The sequence below is a fragment of the Anabrus simplex genome, chromosome 1 (genome assembly GCF_040414725.1).
Source record: "Anabrus simplex isolate iqAnaSimp1 chromosome 1, ASM4041472v1, whole genome shotgun sequence".
NCBI lineage: Eukaryota > Metazoa > Arthropoda > Insecta > Orthoptera > Tettigoniidae > Anabrus > Anabrus simplex.
Genome location: NC_090265.1, coordinates 119,968,897 through 119,985,014, shown reverse-complemented (window position 1 = coordinate 119,985,014; position 16,118 = coordinate 119,968,897).

Below are 16,118 nucleotides of genomic sequence, written 5' to 3'. Positions count from 1 at the left end.
GAGAAAAAAAGAGTTTACTAAGGAAGGACAGTTAGGAGAAATGAAAACGAAAAGGCTAGGACTGTGAAATGGAAGTTTGCCAGACTCAGCTACAACGCGCGGTCACCGACCAATGCACCCAACTTGAGAGCCCCTGAGGTTTCCCCTTTTAGACACCTCTTACGACAGATAGGTGACACCACTGATGTATCCTACCGCCCCCACCTGCAGAACGAAGCACGATACTCCCGTCTCCTTCTATCTTCGTAAGTTGTCAATAGTTAATGTCCATACATGTCAGGCGGTACACAAACGGGTTCAGAGACGAAAACCGGATATGCATAACTCCCTTTGAAGTCAGGATATTCATCTTCAAGGAGATTCTTTTGTTTGAACTGCTCTACAGAATATATTTTTGTAGAATCTGCCATCACTGATCATTTTACGGCCATAAATTTACATTAAGTTACATCCTTCTAGAATGTTTCATTATTTGATACAATCTCCCTCACCTGATTTTGTGCGATGATATCCCATTCCCTTTTGTTTGATATGTCTTGTTCCTCAGGTTTATTACGTGTTCCTTTTCTGGTCTGTGCTATGAAATTCAATAGTACAAAGAGCCTCTCTGAGTTCGGTAGTCCTCTATTTCACCGAGCTCGATAGCTGCAGTCGCTTCAGTGCAGCCAGTATCCTGTAACAGGGAGATAGTGGGTTTGAACCCCACTCCGTGATTTCCCATTTTCACACCAGGCAAATGCTGGGGCTGTACATTAATTAAGGGCACGGCCGCTTCCTTCCCATTCCTGGGCCTTTCCTATCCCATCGGCGCCATAAGACCTATTCTGTGTCGGTGCGACGTAAAGCAAATAGCAAGGAAAAAAAGAGGTCTTCTGTTTCCAAGATAGCGGGCTGCGTCAGTGAGATTTTAGGCTGTTTAACAACTCCTAAACGGTTGAGTATGTGAAACAACTTCTGAAGGTAAAAATTAAGGACTGTTAGCAGTCAGAACGAACAAAGCCCGACTCTTTGGCTGAATGGTCAGCGTTGAGGCATTCGGTTCAGAGGGTTGGGTTCGAATCTCGGCCGGGTCTGGGATGTTAACCGTGTCTGATTAAATCTTCTGGCTCGGAGACTGGGTGTTTATGTTTGTCCCAGCACTTTCCTCTTCATATTCAGACAACATACTACACTACCAACCACTACAGAAACATGCAATAGTGATTACATTCCTCCATATAGAGTTGGCGTCTGGAAGGGCATCCGACCGTAAAACAGGGCCATATCCACATGTACGACACAGTTCGCATCCACGAGCCCACAAGTGTGGAAAAGCGGTAGAAGAAAAAGTCAGAACGAACAAAAAAGTAATATGTTACTAAATCCTTTCCAGATTCACAATAGTACATATGAGAAAAATTATAAACATTTCATACCTTGTTCTGACTTTCTGGTCAGCTTATTTGTTTTGACCTTGGTTCGATTTTAGGCTCCATTGAGTTTGATGATCTACAACGAACGAACGTAATTTGGAAGAAATATTGGTTGATATAGTTCTACTGCACCCATAGTATGTGGAAGGGTACAGTGCCACTCTATGTTATTCTAGTAACGTCCTTCCGTATTATCTCACCTGTAATGAAGATGAATACTGGAATTGTGCTTAATGTGTTTTGTTTTTGTTGTTGTTTCCGTTCATTCAGGATATATTATTTGTAAATAGGGAGTAACGGAATTGAAAATAGCGAGAATGACTGCTGGCACAAACAAATAAAAGCTATGATTTTGACATTTATGTCACAAAATCCTGAAACAAGTCTGGCTGAATGGTCAGCGTAGTGCTATGGAGATCAGAGGGACCCGGATTCGATTCCCGAGCGGATATGAGATTTTAACCTTAAATGGTTAATTCTATTCTCCCAGGGAATGGCTGCTTACACTATCCTCCACTACAATAACATGTAGTATCCTACACACAGCAGGTGACACTCACCCTCGCCGGAGGGTCTACCTTACAAGGGCTGCACCAGGCTAGGAATAACGACATGAAATCATTTTCTTGAAACAAAAGTTCAGGAGGCTATAGAAATGAACAACCGGTCTGGCTCATCGCTGAATGGTCAGCTTTGAGAACTTTCAAAGGCCGTTCAGAGGGTCCCGGGTTCGATTCACGGCCGGATCGGGTATTTTAATCGCCTCTGATTATTTCTTCTGGCCCGGGAACTGGGGGTTTGTGTTTGTCCCAACACTTTCCTCTTCATATTCAGGCAACACACTGCATTACTAACCACCAGAGAAACACGCGATAGTGATTACATACCTCCATATGGGTTGGCGTCAAGAAGGGCATCTGGCAATAAAACAGGGCAAAATCCACATTTGCGACACCTTTCGCACCCGCGACTCCACTGATGTGGGAAAAGCGGTAGAAAAAGATAGAAATAACCGCCCAAAGAACCTGAATTTAGAGGAAGACCGCAAAATCATATTTCTTGGATTGGTATTACAACAGAAATTATCAATATGAAGATCAGACCATGAAAGCGCAGGACCTCTCGTTACAGAAAAGCATCAGAAATTCCCATCTGAGCGCCTTATAAGAGATATGTTTTACAGATATCCACGAGGTTTGCGAGCCTGGGGGTGGAGAGACTATGTAAGGCGAGGCACTTTCACAGTTGAATTTGGTTGCCCGGCGTGACTGGTCGGATAATGTAGTACATCAGTCACCTTGATATAGAAAACTGCAGTGTATTCGAAACCTCGGTAATCTGTACAAACGGTACATCAAACAACAGCACAGTTCAACGCACAAAATTAACTTAATTTTAAATGAAAAGTTCTTGGAAGCTTTACATCAAAGAGGTAAGAATCATGGCAGAAGAGCACTTCCTTTGATAATATAAAGGTAATTTAGGGCATATCTTGTTGGATGACGTTGTAAAAACCGGTTTCTCTGGTAGGGTCATATGAGGTGAATGGAGAATAATGAACTTGGTCATCCAGGGTAAGGACAACGGAAAGAGACCAACGCGTCGAGTGTTAGACACAGATTTTAACAATTTCAAGGCTGAAATGTAAGATGTGAGGAAATCAGAGAGACAACGGAATAAAATAGTTGCAAACTGAGTTAATTTACAGTGGTTCATGCAGATTCCATGTTAAGTGGGAGGTACTATGGCTATGACCATGAGATATTTGTCACTTAGAACTATAAACGTACCCACTTGGTTCCTTTCTTGATCAGCAATCATTTGATTTGTATTCCTGTAAGTAACAAATAAATCCCCTTTTTGATTTCCTAAAAACTGAAATGTCTAATTCGTACGTAGAGACAATTCAATTTAGATATAAACTAAGGAAAAAGACTTTGGACAAGGTAGCGTAGTACCACCACCAATCACCTGCAACATTCACACAAATAATCAGTAGGTAGCTCAGGATGGGAAGGACGTGCTGTTTGGTTACGATATGTACACTGATAATCAGCTGAATTCACAAAGAACGTTAAGATAAGGCTCAGAATCTCATGACATTGAAGCTTCAAGTTTTACATCGAGTGAAAGATTATAAAATTTGTTGTTGATTGTCAAGTAAGAGTGCAGTGGTTTGTGTTTAGTGTTTTGTGATTTATAATCAGGTTCCTAATTCTCTATGATGACTTTCATCATATCCTTTGTAGTATTCATTTGAGACAAAGGTTCGTTAGGCGTCCTGACTTTAAAAACGTGTGTCTTACTATCAGCACAGAATTCTTTAAGTTCTATGTATATTAAAGATGAAATACGGGTGGTGACAGGGTGAGGGACTCTCCCATTGGGTTTTCGAGACAACGTCGCCCAGCGCAAGTCTGAAGAGGAATGAAGAACATTAGATAATCAATTTAACAGATTTTACAAGTGGCCGAAGTTAACACGGTAAGAGACAAATGGCACCGTAGCATCAATTATCACGCCAATAAATACATGAATAAAACATAGTTAATAAATAAATTACATAAGTACATAAATAAGTAAATAAATAGTCCGCCTCTGTTGTGTAGTGGTTAGTGTGATTAGCTGCCCACTGAGAACAGTTTCGGGGTGCAGAAAACGCCTTGCACCGACAAAGTCGGTGCCTCCACTAACAGATGAAAACTAGAATTGGAAGGACTCCCATAAAAAGTATCAAATATCCCATCGTCCGCCTCTGTGGTTTAGTGGTTAGTGTGATTAGCTGCCACCCCCGGAAGCCCGGGTTCGATTCCCGGCTCTGCCAAGAAATTTGAAAATTGGTGCGAGGGCAGGAACGGGGTCCAATCAGCCTCGGGAGGTCAACTGAGTAGAGGTGGGTTCGATTCCCACCTCAGCCAACCTGGTAGTGGTTTTCCTAGGTTTCCCACTTCTCCTCCAGGCAAATGCCGGGGTGGTACCTAACTTAAGGCCACGGCCGTTTCCTTTGTCTATTCCTTCCAATCTTCCTCCCCCCCAAACCCCCCCAAGTCCCCTGTTCAGCATAGCAGGTGAGGCCACCTGGGCGAGGTACTGGTCATACTCCCGAGTTGTATCCCCCGACCCAGAATCTGAAGCTCCAGGACACTGCACTCGAAGCGGTAGAGGTGGGATCCCTCGCTGAGTCCGAAGGAAAAACCGACCCTGGAGGGTAAACAGATAAAGAAGAGGAATAAATAAATAAATAAATAAATACTTTTACGATTTTTGGAGACGTCGAGGTGCCGGAATTTAGTCCCGCAGAAGTTCTTTTATGTGCCAGTAAATTTATCAACACGAGGCTGACGTATTGGACCACCTTCAAATACCACCAGGATCGAACCTGCCAAGATAGAGTCAGAAGACCAGCGCCTCAGCCATCTGAGCCACTCAGACTGGCTACTAATAAAATAAATAAATAAATAAATAAATAAATAAATTAAATAAATAAATAAATACGAGCCGATTTATTGATTTTCTCTATCTTCACGGCTGCTATGCACAATAATTTACACTGACTGACAGAGCAAATGCAACACCAAGAAGGAGTGGTCAGAACTTTATGCCAATTGCAGGGTAGACTGACGTCACTGAGGTATGCTCATGATGTGAAATGCGCCGCTGTGCTTCGCACGTAGCGAACGATAAATGGGACACGGCGTTGGCGAATGGCCCACTTCGTACCGTGATTTCTCAGCCGACAGTCATTGTAGAACGTGTTGTCGTGTGCCACAGGACACGTGTATAGCTAAGAATGCCAGGCCGCCGTCAACGGAGGCATTTCCAGCAGACAGACGACTTTACGAGGGGTATGGTGATCGGGCTGAGAAGGGCAGGTTGGTCGCTTCGTCAAATCGCAGCCGATACCCATACGGATGTGTCCACGGTGCAGCGCCTGTGGCGAAGATGGTTGGCGCAGGGACATGTGGCACGTGCGAGGGGTCCAGGCGCAGCCCGAGTGACGTCAGCACGCGAGGATCGGCGCATCCGCCGCCAAGCGGTGGCAGCCCCGCACGCCACGTCAACCGCCATTCTTCAGCATGTGCAAGACACCCTGGCTGTTCCAATATCGACCAGAACAATTTCCCGTCGATTGGTTGAAGGAGGCCTGCACTCCCGGCGTCCGCTCAGAAGACTACCATTGACTCCACAGCATAGACGTGCACGCCTGGCATGCTGCCGAGCTAGAGCGACTTGGATGAGGGAATGGCGGAACGTCGTGTTCTCCGATGAGTCACGCTTCTGTTCTGTCAGTGATAGTCACCGCAGACGAGTGTGGCGTCGGCGTGGAGAAAGGTCAAATCCGGCAGTAACTGTGGAGCGCCCTACCGCTAGACAACGCGGCATCATGGTTTGGGGCGTTATTGCGTATGATTCCACGTCACCTCTAGTGCGTATTCAAGGCACGTTAAATGCCCACCGCTACGTGCAGCATGTGCTGCGGCCGGTGGCACTCCCGTACCTTCAGGGGCTACCCAATGCTCTGTTTCAGCAGGATAATGCCCGCCCACACACTGCTTGCATCTCCCAACAGGCTCTACGAGGTGTACAGATGCTTCCGTGGCCAGCGTACTCTCCGGATCTCTCACCAATCGAACACGTGTGGGATCTCATTGCACGCCGTTTGCAAACTCTGCCCCAGCCTCGTACGGACGACCAACTGTGGCAAATGGTTGACAGAGAATGGAGAGCCATCCCTCAGGACACCATCCGCACTCTTATTGACTCTGTACCTCGACGTGTTTCTGCGTGCATCGCCGCTCGCGGTGGTCCTACATCCTACTGAGTCGATGCCGTGCGCATTGTGTAACCTGCATATCGGTTTGAAATAAACATCAATTATTCTTCCGTGCCGACTCTGTTTTTTTCCCAACTTTTATCCCTTTCGAACCACTCCTCCTTGGTGTTGCATTTGCTCTGTCAGTCAGTGTACATTATTTATTGAGAATTAACCTACCTGTCTGGTCACCTAACATCACAGATGGCTAATTCCTTATTCTGAGTATGTAAGCTTGCCTGTTTAGTCTCGTTTTGATACGGGGTAGGGGATGTGGTGATATGAATTTGTATTGCGTGTTTTATGACCAGATGCTCTTCCTGACGCAAACCTCAGTTGAGGAACTACAGAAGTTGAAATGAATGATGGTGAATGAAAATGGCTAAGAACATGGAAGAAATCGGTGGCGGCCTATGAATAGGAACTGCCCCGACATTTACTTGGAAGTGAAAATCAGAAACCACAGAAAGCTGTTCTCAAGATAGCCGACGGTCGAGTTCGGACCCAGTCGTCTCCCGGATTCACAGCTTGACTTCGTAGCCGTAGAGCGTTAACACGCGCAACCGCTTCCTAGTGGTATTGGTGGTGGTGATTATTGTTTTAAGAGAAAGTACAACTAGGCAACCATCCTCTATATAAGACTAATCAGAGCGAAAACATTGAAGGGATCCGACACTTAAAACATACAGATATCGGCCAAAGAAAGACAAGGGCCAGGTAGGGCGTGAATTTTTTTACATCTTTACGTCGCACCGACACAGATAGGTAGTATGGGGACAATGGGATAGGAAAGGGCTAGGAGTGGGAAGGAAGCGACCGTGATCTTAATTAAGTTACAGTCCATGCATTTGCCTGGTGTGGAAATGGGAAACCATGGAAAACCATCAGGGCTGGCGATAGTGGGGTTCGAGCCCACTCTCTCCCAGATGCAAGCTTACAGCTGCGCGACCCTAATATTACGGCGAACTCGCTCGGCAGGGCGTGAAAAATGAAAGACTCCATAGGCCTCACATGCTGTAATATCCTCGTGGTCGGAAAAGAACAAGAGTTGACCAAGTAAGTGAAGCAAAGCCAGGACTCAGCTGTAGCCTCTGGGGGCCCCATTCAATTTTTTTCAGTCAATACTGATCTGCATTTAGGGCAATCGCCCACGTGGCAGATTCCCTTTACGTTGTTTTCCTAGCCTTTTCTTAAATGATTTCAATGTGATTGGAATTTTATTGAACATCTCCCTTGGTAAGTTATTCCAATCACTAACTCCCTTTCCTATAATTTAATATTTGCCCTAATTTGTCCTCTTATATTCCAACTTTACCTTCATATTGCGCCGTACCCTGACGGCCCATATGAGAGATCAAGTCATATATTCGCCATATTAAATAATTATATAAATATGGACTTCAGTCAGGAATTGGATAAGTAGCAGATTACAGAACAGTTGAGACCGGAAGTCCATGGAGACGTAATGTCGCTGTATGTTGCGCGAAGCTTGCTTGCAACCGTGGGAAATGTTCAGCTTTACCAGGATTTAGCACATCTCGGCACGTGTAGAATTCGTTGGCAACGAGGAGTGTTCAGCCAGTTAGGAAGCGAGGGTGTGGCTACTATGAATTCTGGGCAGCGCAGAATTAAAATTCCAGGTTGACCAACGTGGATATGTGTGTGAAGAGTACACCGATATAGAGAAGTCAGTTCTGTTACTTGATGATTTTCCACAGGTCTGAGAGTGAGAAATAATAAGGAATACGTTATGACAATTATCTCAGTCGAGATTAAATCAACAGGAGTGCATTGATATAAATTTTAATAAATATCAATGTCATTGTTGGTAACAAGCATGCTGATTGGTTGAATATTTGAACATACTGGGATTCCACTAGCACAACGGCGTTGGCTAGGTTACTTAAGCGCTCCACTGGTCGGGAGCGTCCTGCTTCTTATAGTGTGTGTTGCCGTGAAGTGAACATCGTTCCATACTTCTCTTTTATCTGTGCGCGAATGCTGCCACGTGGGCAGAAATCTAACAGTGTGAGGTCGTACTGAATTCACGCCCAAGTTCTTGTTACTCGTTGTAATTTTTCAAACCTTATTGGCATCGTTGTTCAAACATCGTCCTTTGTACACTTGTTTCATGTGCTGTTTTAATATTTACGTTTTGCACATCTGATCGGGAAGTTAAGGGGAACGCGCTAACTATACGCTGCCTGGCTGCTGGCGTAGCTCGACGCAGCCCGGTTGGTTCACGTCCGTTGCTTCGCTCCGCCCTACCTCTCCGCCACACCCCGATACTCCCGCGGCACTTCTGATTTTACGAGTATTTATTTGTTCAATTTTGACGTTTAATCTTGCGCTGGGCACATGCAGTTTTCACCTTAGCATTCTGCTGCCTCCCACGAATATTCCTACCAAATTTCAATCGAATCCGAGTGTAACACATGTATGTGTTCCCTCGTAAGAAATGTTATTGTATTCAAACCGCGTAATGTTTTCCCTAGCGTATGGCTTTGAACTTGCATCCGGGAGATAATGGGTTCGAACCCTACTGTCGGCAGCCTGAAAATGGTTTTCTGTGGTTTCCCATTTTCACGCCAGGAAAATACTGGGCCTTTCCTATCCCTTCCTCGCCATAAGACCTATGTGTGTCGATGAGACGTAAAACAAATAGCAAAAAAAGTTTTCCCTAAGGATCATAGATCAACTCTTATGGTATCATTTTCTTGAGATAGTGGAGAGTTCTTTAATTATATCGCGTGTGTTCCTAATTTATTTCTCAGACGGTCAAAACTTTGCCGTCCTCCTCTGTGGAGTAGTGGATAGTGTGATTAGTTGCCACCCCCGGAGACCCGGGTTCGATTCCCGGCTCTGCCATCAAAGTGGTACTAGGGCTGGAACGGGGTCCACCCAGCCTCGGGTGGTCAACTGAGTAGAGGGGAGTTGGATTCCAATCTTAGTCATGCTCGAAGGGGTTTTCCGTGGTTTTTTTACTTCTCCTGCAGGCAAATTCCGGAATGGTACCTGTCTTAAAACCAAAGCCGCTTTCCTCTCTCTTCCTTCTCCAACCCTTCCAGTCTTTCCATCCTCTCACAAGGCCCATGTTCAGCATAGCAAGCGAAGATATCTAGGCGAGGTACTGCTCCTCCTCTGAAGATGTATTGCTTTACCCGAAGTTTCACGCTCCAGGACACTGGCCTTGAGGCGGTAGAGGTGGGATCCCTCGCCGAGTTCGTGGAAATAACCAACCCTGTACGGTAAACGGATTAAGTACGTAAGTAAGTAAGTAAGTAAGTAAGTAAGTAAGTAAGTAAGTAAGTAAGTAAGTAAGTAAGTAAAATCTTTGCCTCAAATTTTCTGTGTTCACGGTCACTTATTTACGAACTGCACTTGTTATCGCTACCTGTCTTGTTTGCGAAGGAAATGAGATCAAAATATTTTAGATCGTTCACTGTGTTCACTCACTACGACGCTCCAAACCGTTCTGAGTGCACGTAATCGAGCTCTGAATTGACAAGGCCCCCTCCGGGAAAGGTTGCATTATCGCACGAATGTGTTTATCATTGCGACATTTAACTAATCTTCAGTCACCTAACGATATCAAAATATCGAATGTATCACTTACATTTTGCCAGAAATAGCCTATGATAAACAGACTAACAGACTAACATCAATGTGCTGTGGAAAGAGGCACTGTCACTTCAAAAATGGTTACTTTCTAGGAGGTCAGTCTCCCGGATGGAGACCTTGGCTCTTCAGCCGTAGCGCGTCTCAATCGATTGGTACGTTCTAGGAATATTCTAGCCTTTATTTTCGATGTAGAGTGATGTCAGTGTCCTAAAATGCATGTAAGTTTCCGAGGCAATGAATTCATCGCAGACAAGTGCAATTTGTTTTAAGATGTTATTCCACTTCCTTGTTGGTGGTGTGAATCACTTTTCCTGTTTGTAGAGTGGAGTCTGGTAAGGAAGGGTGAGAGGCACTGACGACGAATTTATGGAGCTAAGGGGGCGGTGGCCTGAAAACGTTTGAAACTCACTGACCTTGAAGTTACATTGATTTTGTCGACATCATGTATACACGCCATTAGTCGCTATGCTTTTGCTTGATCCTGGTGGAGCTGAAAGCGTTTAAATGAGACAACTCATTGTCTCTGCTTCTGGCAGGTTACAAGTCTTATATAGGAATAACAACAATTTCTTCAAAAGACGTAAAACAAATATTATTACCTTTACTTCATTTGACCGAGCTCGATAGATGCAGTCGCTTAAGTGCGGCCAGTATCCAGTATTCGGGAGATAGTAGGTTCGAACCCCACTGTCGGCAGCCCTGAAGATGGTTTTCCGTGGTTTCCCATTTTCACACCAGGCAAATGCTGGGGCTGTACCTTAATTAAGGCCATGGCCGCTTCCTTCCAACTCCTAGCTCTTCCCTGTCCCATCGTCGCCATAAGACCTATCCGTGTCGGTGCGACGTTAAACAACTAGCAAAAAAAAAAAAAAAAAAAAAAAAAAAAAAAACTTCATTTGATCTTCTCCACCAGAGTTCAATCTTAATAATGATAGTCATTGATCTCTTGTCACCAAAGTTCGAATCCCCGCAATTGCCACTGGGATATTTGAAATGAATATTCACGTTTCGGTGGTGAAGATTCCATGTATAGCTGGAAGTCACGTCGCTTTTACAACGCTATCAAAAGCATCGTAAAACTATGTATTTGCTTTTTTTTTTTAAATAACAAAAAGCACATCCCGTCAGATCCACTTTCTGGCGCAGAAAGACAAAATTATCTTTCTCCTTTAATCTATAATAGTCTATATAACTCAGAATGTACATTAGAAAGGATGTTCATTTTGCAGGACCATTTTTATAGGTGTTTTCGCATGTCTGACTTCTAAATTAACGTTCTGTTTCAATATTATGGGAAGTATTATTGAAGCTTTCTGTAAAGTACGCAACAGTCAAGAAGGATGCAAAGTCATATCCATACAGGCCATAAAGGCCCTTGGAGGGGTGGAAGCTAAAGACACTTGATGGCGTGGAGTGATTAGCTCTATGCCAGGCCACCTTTGCTCCCAGGAATTAACCTGGTACTTATTTTTGGTGTAGGCTGAGTGAACCTCAGGGCCGTGTGCACCTCCGGAAGTGGAAACCTCGTTTCTTAATTTTTTTCAACTTCTTGAAGGGGAATCGAACCCACGTTCGAGCACGCCTTTACCGCCTCGGCCAGGCAACCCCTTTTGTGAAGGAAGGTGGCAGAAAATAATATTTGAAGGTAACGAGCAACCAAATGGCACTAAACCGTATTCTCACTTGAACGCATCCTGTGTCTGTTCACCATCACTATACTGCGGAATATTTCCATTAATCATGCCATGTTTCTGTGTAAGCTGCCACTGGTGAAGATTTTATGAACTCATGGGTTGGAAAATATGTCCCTGTAGTCACAATTTAGGCAATGTAAGCAGCCACTGACTACATAATTAAGAAACAGAGGTATACATTCACGTAACAAGGAACGGAAGAGGTTAACGCTGGATCATATAGCATTTGCGCCCGGATATACACCAACTGTCGCATACAGGACTAAATGTCAGACACAAAATCATTATGGGTCACATTCATTTTGTCTTATTACGCATTAAAGTTACTTGTAAACTCATTACATGTGTTTAGAACAGTTCTTTTTTCGTGTGCCTATTTCTAGCCGAGTGCAGTCCTTGTAAGGCAGACTCTCCAATGAGGGTGGGGGGCATCTGCCATATGTAGGTAACTGCGTGTTATTTTGGTGGAGGATAGTGTTATGTGTGGTGTGTGAGTTGCAGGGAAGTTCGGAACAGCACAAACACCCAGACCCAGGTCCACTGGAATTAACCAATGAAGGTTAAAATATCCGACCCGGCTGGGAATCGAACCTGTGACTTGGAGTACTGAGCGGAGTACTGTGTGGGTACTGACTTGGAGTAATGAACGGAGTACTGTGTGGCTACTGACTTGGAGTACTGAGCGGAGTACTGTGTGGGTACTGATTTGGAGTACTGAGTGGAGAACCGTGTGTGCAGTCTTGAAGTACTGTGTGTGCTGTCTTGGAGTACTGAGCGGAGTGCTGTGTGTGCAGTCTTGAAGTACTGAGCGAAGTGCTGTGTGTGCAGTCTTGAAGTAACTGTGTGTGCTGTCTTGGAGTACTGAGCGGAGTGCTGTGTGTGAAGTCTTGAAGGACTGCGTGTGCTGTCTTGGAGTACTGAGCGGAGTACTGTGTGGGTACTGACTTGGAGTAATGAACGGAGTACTGTGTGGCTACTGACTTGGAGTACTGAGCGGAGTACTGTGTGGCTACTGACTTGGAGTACTGAGCGGAGTGCTGTGTGTGCGGTCTTGAAGTACTGTGTGTGCTGTCTTGGGGTACTGAGCGGAGTGCTGTGTTTGCTGTCCTTCAGTACTAGCAGAGTGCTGTGTGTGCGGTCTTGAAGTACTGTGTATGCTGTCTTGGAGTACTGAGCGGAGGACTGTGTGTGCAGTCTTCAAGTACTGCGTGTGCTGTCTTAGAGTACAGAGCGGAGTACTGTGTGGGTACTGACTTGGAGTAGTGAGCGGAGTGCTGTGTGGCTACTGACTTGGAGTAGTGAGCGGAGTACCGTGTGTGCTGTCTTTGAGTACTGAGCGGAGTGCTGTGTGGGTACTGACTTGGAGTACTGAGCGGAGTACCGTGTGTGCTGTCTTGGAGTACTGAGCGGAGTACTGTGTGGGTACTGACTTGGAGTAGTGAGCGGAGTACCGTGTGTGCTGTCTTGGAGTACTGAGCGGAGTACTGTGTGGGTACTGACTTGGAGTACTGAGCGGAGTGCTGTGTGGCTACTGACTTCGAGTACTGAGCGGAGTACCGTGTGTGCTTTCTTGGAGTACTGAACGCAGGACTGAGTGTGCAGTGTTTAAGTACTGTGTGTGCTGTCTTGGAGTACTGAGCGGAGTACCGTGTGGGTACTGACTTGGAGTACTGAGCGGAGTGCTGTGTGGCTACTGACTTGGAGTACTGAGCGGAATACCGTGTGTGCTGTCTTGGAGTACTGAGCGGAGTACTGTGTGGGTACTGACTTGAAGTACTGAGCGGAGTGCTGTGTGGCTACTGACTTGGAGTACTGAAACCGTGTGTGCTGTCTTGGAGTACTGCGCGGAGTGCTGTGTGTGCAGTCTTGAAGTACTGAGCGGAGGACTGTGAGTGCAGTCTTGAAGTACTGTGTGTGCTGTCTTGGAGTACTGAGCGGAGTGCTGTGTGTGCAGTTTTGAAGTACTGAATGGTGTACTGTGTGGGTACTGACTTGGAGTAGTGAGCGAATTGCTTTGTGGCTACTGACTTGGAGTACTGAGCGGAGTACGGTGTAGCTACTGACTTGGAGTACTGAGCGGAGTACTGTGTGGGTACTGATTTGGAGTACTGAGCGGAGTGCTGTGTGGCTACTGACTTGGAGTACTGAGCGGAGTACCGTGGGTGCTGTCTTGGAGTACTGAGTGGAGTGCTGTGTGGGTACTGACTTGGAGTACTGAGCGGAGTACCGTGGGTGCTCTCTTGGAGTACTGAGCGGAGTGCTGTGTGGGTACTGACTTGGAGTACTGAACGGAGTACCGTGGGTGCTCTCTTGGAGTACTGAGCGGAGTGCTGTGTGGGTACTGACTTGGAGTACTGAACGGAGTACTGTGTAGCTACTGACTTGGAGTACTGAGCGGAGTACTGTGTGGGTACTGATTTGGAGTACTGAGCGGAGTGCTGTGTGGCTACTGACTTGGAGTACTGAGCGGAGTACCGTGGGTGCTGTCTTGGAGTACTGAGTGGAGGACTGTGTGTGCAGTCTTGAAGTACTGTGCGTGCTGTCTTGGAGTACTGAGTGGAGGACTGTGTGTGCAGTCTTGAAGTACTGTGTGTGCTGTCTTGGAGTACTGAGTGGAGTGCTGTGTGTGCTGTCTTGGAGTACTGAGTGGAGGACTATGTAGGTACTGACTTGGAGTAGTGAGCGGAGTGCTGTGTGTTTAATGACTTGGAGTAGTGAGCGGAGTGCTGTGTGTTTAATGACTTGGAGTAGTGAGCGGAGTGCTGTGTGTGCTGTCTTGTTGTACTGAGAGGAGGACAGTATGTACTTTGTTGTAATACTGTGTACACTCTCTTGGAGTATTGAGCGGAGTACTGTGTTTGCTGCTGGGAGTACCGAGCGGAGTACTGTGTGTGCTGCCTAGGAGTACTGAGCGGGTTGTTGTGTGTGCTGCCTTGGAGTACTGAGCGGAGTACCGTGTGTGCTGTCTTTGAGTACTGAGCGGAGTACTGTGTACTAACTTGGGTACTACCTTGGAGAAATGAGCGTGTACTACGGTGGACTGCTGGCGGACGTGTAGTCTGCGTGCGGAGCAGTTGGTGTGAATAGTGTGGTGCACTTACCTTGTTGTGAGAAGACTGGTAGTGCTCGTTAACACTGTTCAGGTGTTGCTGTTATGTCGTCAGTGTTGAGGAATTCACTGTGTGGAGTGGCCACGCGAATTGACTGCGTTGATTGTGTGACTCGTTGACTTTCTCTGGAGTCGACCCAAGGCACAGTCCTCGTGTGCTGTGGTGGTCCGCAGCCCTGTATTCAAACCTGTTTGCGTGCAGTTGTTGTGAGTGAAGCGATTGAACATGCCGAGTGAAAGTGAAAGGTGAAGCCTGCCAGTAAAAGTCATAGCCAGCTCCAGGTAAAGGCTGCCCAGCCGGAGACATGCTATGTGAAACTTTTAAATATACAGAAATATTAGTAGTGTGTGGTCATTCCTTGTTGAATATAATTGTGTTTATACATATATTTGTATTAATTAGCTCATCTAATTAAATTATGGATAATATAGACATTGTTCGTAAATGTATTGTGGACGAAGTAGAGCGGGTCCTTGTGTACTGCGGCTTCCACCTTTCACTGATGAACCCTTTAAACGCATATAGTTAGGTGAAGGGTTATATTGCGAGAAGCAACATAACCTTCAAGTTAGAGGAGGTATGGGCTCTAATGTTTTCCTTTTATATACTCAGTCATTGAAAAAGTGACAGAAGATGACTGGAGGAACTGAATTCAACACACGTTGAAGAAGGAAAACCAGATATGGCAGCTGGGTAACCTAGCAGACGTAAGTGATCGAGAAGAATGCTATCACTGACTGCGGCAAGAGGAGCAGTGGTTCATCGAACGATAACAGTGATGAGGCTGGAGTGGATACGTCGTGCGAACTCTACACCTTTGGAACGACATGTACAGCTTTGTAATGGCAGTAATAATAATGGCGTATGCCTGGGGACAGGCCTGGTGCAGGTATTTTTCTAGTAGACGGCCTATAAGCCAATTGCAAGTCTGTGAGGATGAGGCCCTACCTAAGTTGATTTCTGGCGACGAGCCAGACGAATTAACCAGTTAAGATTTAAACCACCGATCGCGCCGGGATTCGAACCCGTAACCCCCTGGTCGAAAGGCAAGAACGCTATCCACTTAGCCAAGGAGCCGGACGTTGTGTCAGTGACAGACTATATAACTTGACAGTTCCAGATGTATCGTTTAGATAAAAGTAAAAGGACGATGCATTCAGAAAATTATCTCAAAAACAATATATCTTCTATATAAATAAAATCGTAACTACCGTGTGTCTGTATATTGACTATTTTGGCGAAATTTCCGTACAGTTATCCGTTTAACGTGTAATGATGACCATCTGCATATTTTTTAGTTTTGGTGTCTGTCTGTTCGTCTGTACTTCTAAAACTTGAAAACTACTGGATATATTTCCTCCAAACTTCATATTTAGAATCCACCTATCCTTGTGTAGGTTTTAGGGGAACTATTGTTCTTGAATCCCTGAACTGCCTGGGGGTTTATTAGAAACCGAAACCGTGATTT